The 10,920-nt window shown below is 46.2% G+C and overlaps 1 protein-coding gene across 3 annotated transcripts in view; it reads left to right on the top strand.

The window, feature by feature from the left end:
• The first annotated feature begins 745 nt into the window (after window positions 1-745).
• PLPPR5 (phospholipid phosphatase related 5) overlaps window positions 746-10,920 on the top strand; it is a 755,539-nt gene continuing 745,364 nt past the window's right edge. For 2 of the 3 annotated variants that reach the window (XM_029618585.1, XM_029618583.1), the window contains exon 1: window positions 746-2,318. The gene's annotated coding sequence lies outside the window, so the exon portion shown is untranslated. The remainder of the gene's footprint in view (window positions 2,319-10,920) is intronic. The other variant, XM_029618584.1, reaches the window with a different exon arrangement.

The raw sequence follows: 10,920 nt of genomic DNA, 5'->3' as shown, positions 1-10,920 counted from the left end.
CTCTGAGACTGGGCCTGGAACGGGCTTACAGCCAGAAGCATAATCTGACTCCTTTTTGGGAGACAACATCTTCTCTTGCAGAGGTTGGAGCAGGGCCCAGCCTGGCATCTGGAACTGCTGGCTGAACTGAAGGCCACAGAGATGGCCGGCTGGAACACACAGGAGCAAGACTGGAACTGGCTGGCTGGAAGAATCTGGCCTGGATTCTGGAACCTGAACCTCTACTACCAATTCCAGATGCTGTGCTTTCCCCCTGGCTGCGCTGTGTGCTTGGAATAGTCTTCCTGAGCCTGGTACGTCATGCTTCCTCTCTTGCCATGTTTAAATCCCACCTCTTTGAAAGTGCTTTTAAATTTTACGATTGTCTGCTTTTAGTCTTGTAAACTAACTTTCTTTTCTTTTTAACCATTGTCTTACTTTATGAAATACCCTGTCTCTTGTCCTATATGTTTGTCTTATTATATTGTAAGCTCTATTGAACAGGGACTGACTTTTGTATGTTTATGCAGTGCTGCGTATGTTGTGTAGTGCTGGAACTATAGCAGGCTTAGAAGAAGGTAAGATTGGGACAGGTTTAACCAGGGAAGGGTCAGTCAAAAAGGCTGTGAAAACAGCATGGGCTGCCTTTCCTAGTTCTACGGCAGGTTTCATTAATGCACAACTTGAATCAGCTGGCTGGACTGGAGTCTGAGCTTGTGAGTAGGAGTCTGCTGGCTAAATTAGAATCCATTGGGCCTAAGATGAAAGCAGCTAACTGGTTGGAGTCACAGGAACTGAAGCTAAGATGCCCCTGGCAGGCGGTAAAATAGCTGCTTCTAGAGCTGATATAAAATCCAGATTCAATGCATGGCCCATGTAGATTGTCCATTTCTAACCAGGCACTTCTTACAATTCCAAAAAAGAGTTGCAGGAATTAGTGGATCCTGAGCTGAATTGAAGGTATAGCAATCAAGACAAATAGCTTCAAACAGTTTTTTTCCTAACCTGGTACAGAAGCAACCTGCTAGCGCTGGGATTGGTCTTTGGAGATCTGGGTTGAAAGCATAACAATACAATTTACTTCAGATTGTTTTCTCCTAGATAAGCACTTCCCACAGTGCCAGGAAGGAGCTGCAGGAAGATGAATGGCTGTATAAGGGATGTGAGTCCAGTTTCCAGGTTTTGAATTAGAAAAACAGGACTTTTCAAAAGAAAAGGAGCTTGGTACATACCTGGCTGTATTCAGACCTGAAAAATTGAGCCTGGATCACAAGGGTCTATTATTGTCACTCTGGGCATCTCTGTCGGCTTAGTATGATGTTACGACTTTCTGGTCGGTCACTTGACCTTCCTAACAAAATTTTTGACTAGTCCTGACTTTTCACTCTTGTTCATATTTTCAAATGAGTTTATAACTCGAATTCCTCAGACCCAATGGAACTTACAATAAAATTAAATAAAACCATTATATATAAAAACTAACAACAACAATACAGGGCTTCAATGTTTGAGCGAGAAAACTGTCTGACTACAAAAGAGAAAAAGGGTCAAACCTCATGCTTACATAATCCTTTTATATACCACATTCACAAGAAGAAGGTGTTTGAAACTTGTGAGCTATAATGTAGTTGTAGATGCTTTGCCTCAAAATAAGGTGAGCGCTTTTAACATGTGATAAGTACATGTATGTTACCATTTCCAGTACCGGCAGAAATTCCCTCCGAGGCCAGCGTGATTCCGCATACGGCACCCCTGGTCCCGCGACGCCAGCAGCGCGCCTTTGCCCCGCACGGGCTCGGCGTTCTCCGAGGACGTCAGCAATCATCCCTGACGCCGGAGGCAAGTCTCGCACGAATCGCGCCTTGGACACGCCCCCTGACGTCAGACGCCGACCAGCTTCAGTTTGCGCGGGAAGGGATTGAGATTTAAGGAGAGTTCCTTCCTGAGCTCGTCGCTTCGGCCACAGTGCGTTTGGGGAGTGTTTTTGCTGCTTACCGTGCCTGTTGCTTCAGCTCCTGACCTGGACTGTCTCATTGGATTACTCTGCCTGCTGCCTGCCTACTGGATCTGTTTGCCTTGGTTCTTCTGTTTGCCGCCTGCCCTGACCTGGACTGTCTTATTGGATTATTCTGCCTGCTGCCTGCCTACTGGATCTGTTTGCCTTGGTTCTTCTGTTTGCCGCCTGCCCTGACCTGGACTGTCTTATTGGATTATTCTGTGTGCTGCCTGCCCTGACCTGGACTGTCTTATTGGATTAATCTACAGGCCGCATCCTCAGGATTGTCCCTTCTTGCTCCCTGAGAGGGTGACCTTCAGTTCCTGTGCTTCCCGGGCTCAAGGTAAGCGTTCTCGACCCAGGTTCCACTTAACCAGAGTAACAATGTATTAGAGATGGAAATGCTTTTTGTTCAGTTGTTTAATTCTTTTGTATGTCCTTAATTGCTTTTATTCATCTAACAGATTTTTTTAAATTTAAGAACCTAAGACTTGCCATACTGGGTCAGGCCAAAGGTCCATTAAGCCCAGTATCTTGTTTCCAACAGTGGCCAATCCAAGTTACATGTACCTGGCAGGATCCCAAGAGATAGATCGATTCCATGCTATTTTATCCCAGGGATAAGCAGTGGATATCTGCAACTCCACCTAAATAATGGTTTATGGACTTTTCCTCCAGGAACTTGTCCAAATCTTTTTTAAACACAGCTACAGTAATAGCTTTCACTACTTCCTTGGACAATAGATTACAGTGCTTAATTATGCATTGAGTAAACAAATATTTTCTCATTAGATTTAAATGTACAAATTTATTTATTTAAAGTTTTTATATACCACCTTCCAGTCAACGACCAATCAAAGTGGTTTATAACTATTTAAAAATACAGTGGAATATAAAATACAATATAAGACCAGAAAAGTAAAAACCCAGATGAACTGTTGTTCCTTGTGATTAAAAATATACATGCGCAACCCAATATTTGTTTTACCTGTGCGTTCTGTCTGGGAAAAATCCTACCTTTCATCTTAAGTCATCGGGTACTTGGCATATCTGCTGTATTGTTAGCCATTATAAATGGCATAACCCCTCTAATTCTTAGTAGGGTGAAACCGGGCTGTTTGAGATGCAGCTGCTGGTATGTTGCACTGCTGACCCATCTGCCTATCAGCTGGGGATCTTTGACATAAATCTTCCCCGGAGTTTTGAGTGACAGTTCTCACTGGGGGAGGCCAGGTCAGCAGATCGAATTATATTGAAGCCCAATATTTCTCACTGTTTTCTTTTAGGCTGTCATTTGGCAGGGACTACTAAGGACAACTTAGTGGATGACATGGGGAGAAACTATAATTAAATAAGTTAATTGGATGGACACTGTTCATGTTCCATTATTCAATAATAAGTATTGACAGATGCCACACATACAGTGGCCCAATAAGAAACGCCCTTGCTTGGTTTTCGGCATATTTGCCAGTGATCATAAAGAGCTGTAAGCTTAATCTTTGGAAAAACCCACTCCTTGGTTAGGGTACTCCCCTGTACACCATGTGTAATTGCAAGCTTGTTCCGTGCCCGCTCCTGTAGGAACTGTGGCTGCTGAGAGCCCATAAATAAAGACCCTCAAGGACTTCTTGACAGCCATTAATAGTAAGGTCTTGAGCAATGGGTCCGCAGTAATAAAGCTTGTGAGGTACAGCGAAAGGGGGAGATGAAAATACGTGCTCTTTCTCCTTGAAATTAGTATCTTGTCTAACTGAAACCTGCCTAGCTTGATTAGGAGAGATGGTATATGAAGAGAATCTTTATCTATCAATTTATCAATTTCTATAAATTTCATTGATAGACCAATGATCACTAGGATCCTAGTGCATGTTTTAATTTTGGACCCCTCCCTACCCCAAAACACACACAACCTCCCACATCCAGTGTGCTCACACTCCCCGTCCAGTGCTTTCACCCCATACTCCCTCCCCCTGTCTAATGGCACAGTGTCCTCTCTCCTGTCTGGGCACAGATGACTTTTTAAATTGGTAATGCGCCAGAAAACCTTCTGCTATATGGGTCAAATACAAAAACTAATGCGACTATTTAATTGAGGGGGACAATGAGCTTCTTAGGGATGGTCATGTAGTTGTGAGAAAGTTAAGTGGGAGGGTGTCAGAGTGCTAGCCTCTTCAACAACCCTGCCCATCCATCTACCTCATCAAGGCAATCCAGACCCTGATCTCTCCTCCACCCACACAATAAAACAAGGACATTTGGACTCCAGCACCCTCATCCCTCCCTCAACACACAGGTTTGCCCAGAATCTCTAGAAGTCTACCTGATACACCCACCCCCCCCACCCCAAGTTGTTCCCGATCCCTGTTGTACCTCTCTAGATAGATACAGGAGAGGTGCTTACTTCCTGCTGTCTCACCTAACACTGTCAAAGTCATCAGCTCAGTTCCACCTGACACTGTGACTGCTTGTGGGTCCCTGTGTGGAGCAGCACTGAGCCAGCACCAATTTCACAGCAATGGGCAAGTCATCAAGAAATAAGCAGTTCTGCCAGCAGGAAAGTGGAAGCTTGGATCTTGGGGAACCAAGGCGACCTTGTTATAGACAGCACAAGTAATGGATTGTGAAATTCAGGGAGCTAAGCAAGGTTGAAGGAAGAAGCAAAAGTTACAGTGTACACAGCACTCCCTTCCAGGTAAAAAAAAATGACACAAATCATAAAAAAGCATTTGCATCCCATACCGTGAATTGCCACTCTCACATACTAAAAAAAGCAAGGTCCCTTTAAAACTTCCACAGACCTTGTTGTCTTGGTGTCTCTTGACTGCCTGTGAGTTAGTTGCATAGCAGACAAATGGAGGATTGCCATGGAAGCCATCCTGAATACAGGCATCCACCACCCTTTCTTCACGGAAAGGGTGGTGGATGCCTGGAATGCCCTTCCGGAGGAAGTGGTGAAGTCTAAAACTGTGAACAACTTCAAAGGGGCGTGGGATAAACACTGTGGATCCATCAAGTCTAGAGGGCGTGAATAAAGTGGAGGCATTCAAACACTGCACGGAGCGGCAGTAGCCACAGCGGCATTCAAACACTGCACGGAGCGGCAGTAGCCACAGAGGCATTCAAACACTGCACGGAGCGGCAGTAGCCACAGAGGCATTCACGGAGCGGGATGCCAGTGGCCAGTAGTTGGTGTTCCACCTTCACGGAGCGGAAGGATGGAGGGCTGCTATTTCCAAAAAATAACAAAAAAAATAAAAACAGGGGTGGGTAAGAGTATGGGGCAAGGGGGTGGCCTGCTTGTTACAGCGGTTGCTACCCCCAATTGAGCTGGATGTCACTTGGATGCAGATTCAAAGCTGCTCTCTAAATTGGGTGGAGGGGAATTAGGGCTGGAGGGTACTGGAAGCCAATAGTAGGGATGTGAATCGTTTTCCATATCGTCTTAATGATAGAAATCGTGTGGCAGGGCAAGAAAATCGTCTTAGGCACGATTTTTTAGTTAAAAAATCGTTAAAAATCGTTTTTTCCGATTAGTGCGCACTAACTCGAGTTAGTGCGCACTAACTGAAAATGATACAATTTGACACTTTTCAGGTCAGTTAAGGTCAGTTTAGGAATGAATATGTATTCCTATTGGCTGCCCTCTTATTTATTCATGTTACCAAGTTTCCTACTGACAGTATATGGGGGATGGGAAATGGAAACAGTTGGTAGCTTGACAAAACAAGTAATGTGATCAGTCAATGTGACTAGAACTTGTGCCCTAACCCTGATACCAGGGGTATTGTGATCTTCCTGCACACAGTGCCCTATCCCTATTAATACCAGGAGTGTTGTGATCTTCCTGCACACAGTGCCCTATCCCTAATACCAGGGGTGTTGTGATCTTCCTGCACACAGTGCCCTATTCCTGATACTGGGGGTGTTGTGATCTTCCTGCACACAGTGCCCTATTCCTGATACCGGGGGTGTTGTGATCTTCTTGCACACATCCCGATATCAGGGATAGGGCACTGCATGCAGGAAGATCACAACACTCCTGGTATTAATAGGGATAGGGCACTGCATGCAGGAAGATCACAACACTCCTGGTATTAATAGGGATAGGGCACTGCATGCAGGAAGATCACAACACCCCTGGTATCAGGGATAGGGCACTGTGTGCAGGAAGATCACAATACCCCGGAGGAGTGAGGGTCAGGCAGCTCCCCCCTGTCTGTGAAGCCAGCCTCTCACTAGTAATGCAGGGAGGGGGCTGTCTCAGACTTCACCATCCTCCCCCCCCCCCTTACCCACACACCATTCACTAGCTGGGACATGGGGGAAGTCAGGAGTGAGGGTCAGGCAGCTCCCCCCTGTCTGTGAAGCCAGCCTCTCACTAGTAATGCAGGGAGGGAGCTGTCTCAGACTTCACCATCCTCCCCCCCCCCTCACCCACACGCACCATTCACTAGCTGGGACATGGGGGAAGTCAGGAGTGAGGGTCAGGCAGCTCCCCCCTGTCTGCGAAGCCAGCCTCTCACTAGTAATGCAGGGAGGGAGCTGTCTCAGACTTCACCATCCTCCCCCCCCCTCACCCACACACCATTCACTAGCTGGGACATGGGGGAAGTCAGGAGTGAGGGTCAGGCAGCTCCCCCCTGTCTGTGAAGCCAGCCTCTCACTAGTAATGCAGGGAGGGAGCTGTCTCAGACTTCACCATCCTCCCCCCCCCCCTCACCCACACACCATTCACTAGCTGGGATATGGGGGAAGTCAGGAGTGAGGGTCAGGCAGCTCCCCCCTGTCTGTGAAGCCAGCCTCTCACTAGTAATGCAGGGAGGGAGCTGTCTCAGACTTCACCATCCTCCCCCCCCCCCCTCACCCACACACCATTCACTAGCTGGGACATGGGGGAAGTCAGGAGTGAGGGTCAGGCAGCTCCCCCCTGTCTGTGAAGCCAGCCTCTCACTAGTAATGCAGGGAGGGAGCTGTCTCAGACTTCACCATCCACCCCCCCCCCTCACCCACACACCCTTCACTAGCTGGGACATGGGGGAAGTCAGGAGTGAGGGTCAGGCAGCTCCCCCCTGTCTGTGAAGCCAGCCTCTCACTAGTAATGCAGGGAGGGAGCTGTCTCAGACTTCACCATCCTCCCCCCCCCCCTCACCCACACACCATTCACTAGCTGGGACATGGGGGAAGTCAGGAGTGAGGGTCAGGAAGCTCCCCCCTGTCTGTGAAGCCAGCCTCTCACTAGTAATGCAGGGAGGGAGCTGTCTCAGACTTCACCACCCTCCCCCCCCCCCCTCACCCACACACCATTCACTAGCTGGGACATGGGAGAAGTCAGGAGTGAGGGTCAGGCAGCTCCCCCCTGTCTGTGAAGCCAGCCTCTCACTAGTAATGCAGGGAGGGAGCTGTCTCAGACTTCACCATCCTCCCCCCCCCCTCACCCACACACCATTCACTAGCTGGGACATGGGGGAAGTCAGGAGTGAGGGTCAGGCAGCTCCCCCCTGTCTGTGAAGCCAGCCTCTCACTAGTAATGCAGGGAGGGAGCTGTCTCAGACTGGTATCAGGGTTAGGGCACTGTGTGCAGGAAGATCACAACACTCCTGGTATTAATAGGGATAGGGCACTGTAAGAGATGACTGTAGTAGATTGAATAAAGATCTGATGTTTCTGCTCTCCTCACACCAAACAAAAACAACACACAAGCAGAGAAGCCCTTCTTACAAAGCTGAGCTAGTGAGTTAAGTAGGAGGAAAAGTAAACATACTGGTGCCAGTGTGGCTACTTAAAAAATACACTTACCAACAATCAATTACATATATTTGAACTGTGTACAGTTCCAGCCAGGACCACCTTTCTAAAATGCACAGTGATTGGCAAATTCAACATGCACTAGCATTTCAGGTGCCTGCTAACAAAAATAATAAACAAACAAGTTCTAGTCACGTGAGTGCTGATCATTACATTACTTTTTTTGTCAAGCTTCCAACTGTTTCCATTTCACATCCCCCCAACCATATTGGTAACATCAATAGATAAGAGCACAGCCAGCCAATAGGAATACATACATACATATTCATTCCTAAGTGACCTTTACTGACCTGGGAAGTGTGAACACTTTGTTTCATTTTCTGTTGGTGTTCGTTAGTTTCCAGTTCCATTTCCCATCCCCCCAACCATCACCTCAGTGGTAACCTTGGTAACATCAATAGATAAGAGGGCAGCCAGCCAATAGGAACACATATTCATTCCTAACTGACCTTCAGTGACCTGGAAAGTGTTTATTTGTATCATTTTCAGTTAGTGCGCACTAACTCGAGTTAGTGCGCACTAACACGATTTAACGATTTTTAACGATAAATCGTTAGAATTTCTATTGTATCGTGTTCTATAACGATTTAAGACGATATAAACATTATCGGACGATAATTTTAATCGTTGAAAAACGATTCACATCCCTAGCCAATAGTAACAGGTGGGAGAGAGAAAAAGGGAAAAAAAATGGATAAAGTGCGTAGCTTGCTGGGCAGACTTGATGGGCCATTTGGTCTTCTTCTGCCGTCATTTCTATGTTTCTATGTTTCAATTCTGTGGAGTACCCTAATAATATTATTTGTTTAAAAAACAAGGTGAGCGGTTTACCTGCATGGTGTCCATAGATTAATAGATGATGGCCCTTGCTTAACCAGTGACAAGTGCATTTATTGTGAATAGGTTTCAGTGGTAAAGTGTGTCTTTTCATTGCTGTGTTTTTCATTGAAGTAACATGAATCGGTTGCTAAACTTGAAACTTTGTCAGTTCTTTATTGACATTGCCCTGCATTGATCCATGTGAGAAAAATATGGCCTGAAATGCACAATGTGTTATATTGCAATATAAAATACTTTAACTTGCCTGTCTAGGAGTGAGTTACTTGCTATAACTTGGTATAGCTACTTGTCTAGACGAGCAGACTATGAGAACTTTGAAATAAATAAAACAGCAGACAAGCAGAGGACTGCAGGGGAAACCATTTCCAGAGCTAATTGAGTTCTGGATAAAAATCTGTAGAGGGACTCGTCCTTTTTTCCAAACAAATTTCAATCTTGGAGTTGCTGAGAAGCAAATAAACTGTAAGACTGAGCAACTTCCCATCCTGCCTGATATTTGAACTTTCAGTCCTGCAGGAAGCAATTCCAGAGGGAGAGAGTAGAACTGCATTTGCCAAACTTGTGCGCGCACACAAACCAAATTGAATTAGTATTCACCTACTGAGTTCAGCAGCATTATGTGAGTGCATGTTTAAATAATCCAGTGCTAGCAGAATGTTCTAGATAATATTTTGTGGAGATAGTGGTGTTAATCCATGCATATTTATACTAATGTGATTTATTCTTTCTTATCTAGCTCCCTAAGTAAAAACTCATCTGTTGAAATTCCTTTACTGGACATGTTTATTGTTACTGAGTGCCCTTAATCCACAGGAGCTATATAATATATTGATTTGATTTTTACCTTAATCTAACCTCTGCCTGTCACTTACTGCTTCCCAGCCCTAATCTGAGGTTGTCTTTCCCCCCTCCCCACCCAGCCCCAGGCTGTGGTTTTCTGCTGCCTTTCTTCCAGATGTCTGGAGCCATTTCTGTTCCGAAGTCTTCCATACATTTCTATGGCAGTGCATCAAAATGGTGCTTTCCTCTCTGGAGGAAAGCACCAACGTGACATTCTGGCACTGTCCAGCAGGCGGATGGCTTCATTTTTCAAGTCAATAAGGAAGAGTCCACCTTACTGCTTAGCTAAAAGAATACTACAATGTATGCATTACGGGCTGGATTTTCAAAGGCTTACGCGTGCCGGGCCTAAAGCCCCGGGACGGGTGTAAGTCCCAGGGCTTTACTAATGAGGCGGGAAGGGGGCGGGGCATGGGCGGGGCAGGGTCAGGGGCTCCTTGCACAGTGGCCCATTTGCCGCTGTGCGGGGGATCGCGTGCCGGCAGTTGGCCGGCACGTGAAACGTACTTCAGCCCCAGGGCTGAAGTAAAGTTTTGAAATGAAAAAAAAAAGAAAAAGGTAGGGGGGAAAGGGCGGGGGAGGTAAGGGAAGGTGGGGTGGGGGGAAGGAACGGGGGAAGGCAGCACAGCTTGGCGCGGGCTCGGCGGGCGCAAGGTACACAATTGTGCACCCCCTTGTGCGCACCGACCACCGATTTTTATAACTTGCGTGCGCCTGTGCGCGTAAGCTATAAAATCTGGCGTGCATGTGCACGCGCCGAGTAGCGCGCGCACATGTACGCCTGCGTGCACCTTTTAAAATCTACCCCTACATGTATTGCGTTACTGTAAAAAATCTATGAGTTCATATGTGCTAACTTTTGCTTTAATCTCTAAAATTGGCACAAGGTTTTCATGAGATAATGGATATGATATGGAACTGCTAGAGATGGCTGGCTGCAGCGTCTTACTTGGGAAGGAAAAGTTGAGGAATACCGTGATATTGTAGATGAGGTGATGCTGCTGCTAGTGGCACAAATGAGTACTGCTGCTTGCACTGAAGAAATGCTGCCTGCACACAGAGGGGAATTTTCAAAAGCATTTCCAGAAAAAATGGCTCATCATAAAATTGCCTGCCCGAGATGCACAGAAATTTACCTGCAGCGAGGAATGGCAGGTGATCCCAGAAATGGAATTGGAGAGAGGTTAGCACTTAGGCACATCCTCTTGCATTTTGAAAAGTATATGCATACAATTTCCTGGAAATTTTCTCTACAAACGTTAGCTGGTGTAAGTGTGTGCATGTAGTATTTGTGGCATAATTTTCAAAGGGAAGGTATGAGCTCACTTTTTCTTTGAAAACTGGTGAACATATGCATGTATTTCATTTGAAATATATGCGGGATGTTAAAAGTTATTCCCATTATGACTTCCTTCAAGCTATCCAGTTGCTTTCATGCTGTAGGGAACAGCAGAATATTT

The sequence above is a fragment of the Rhinatrema bivittatum genome, chromosome 10 (assembly GCF_901001135.1).
Source record: "Rhinatrema bivittatum chromosome 10, aRhiBiv1.1, whole genome shotgun sequence".
NCBI lineage: Eukaryota > Metazoa > Chordata > Amphibia > Gymnophiona > Rhinatrematidae > Rhinatrema > Rhinatrema bivittatum.
Note: the sequence above shows the minus strand (reverse complement) of the source record. Positions and strands in the feature narration are given on the sequence as shown.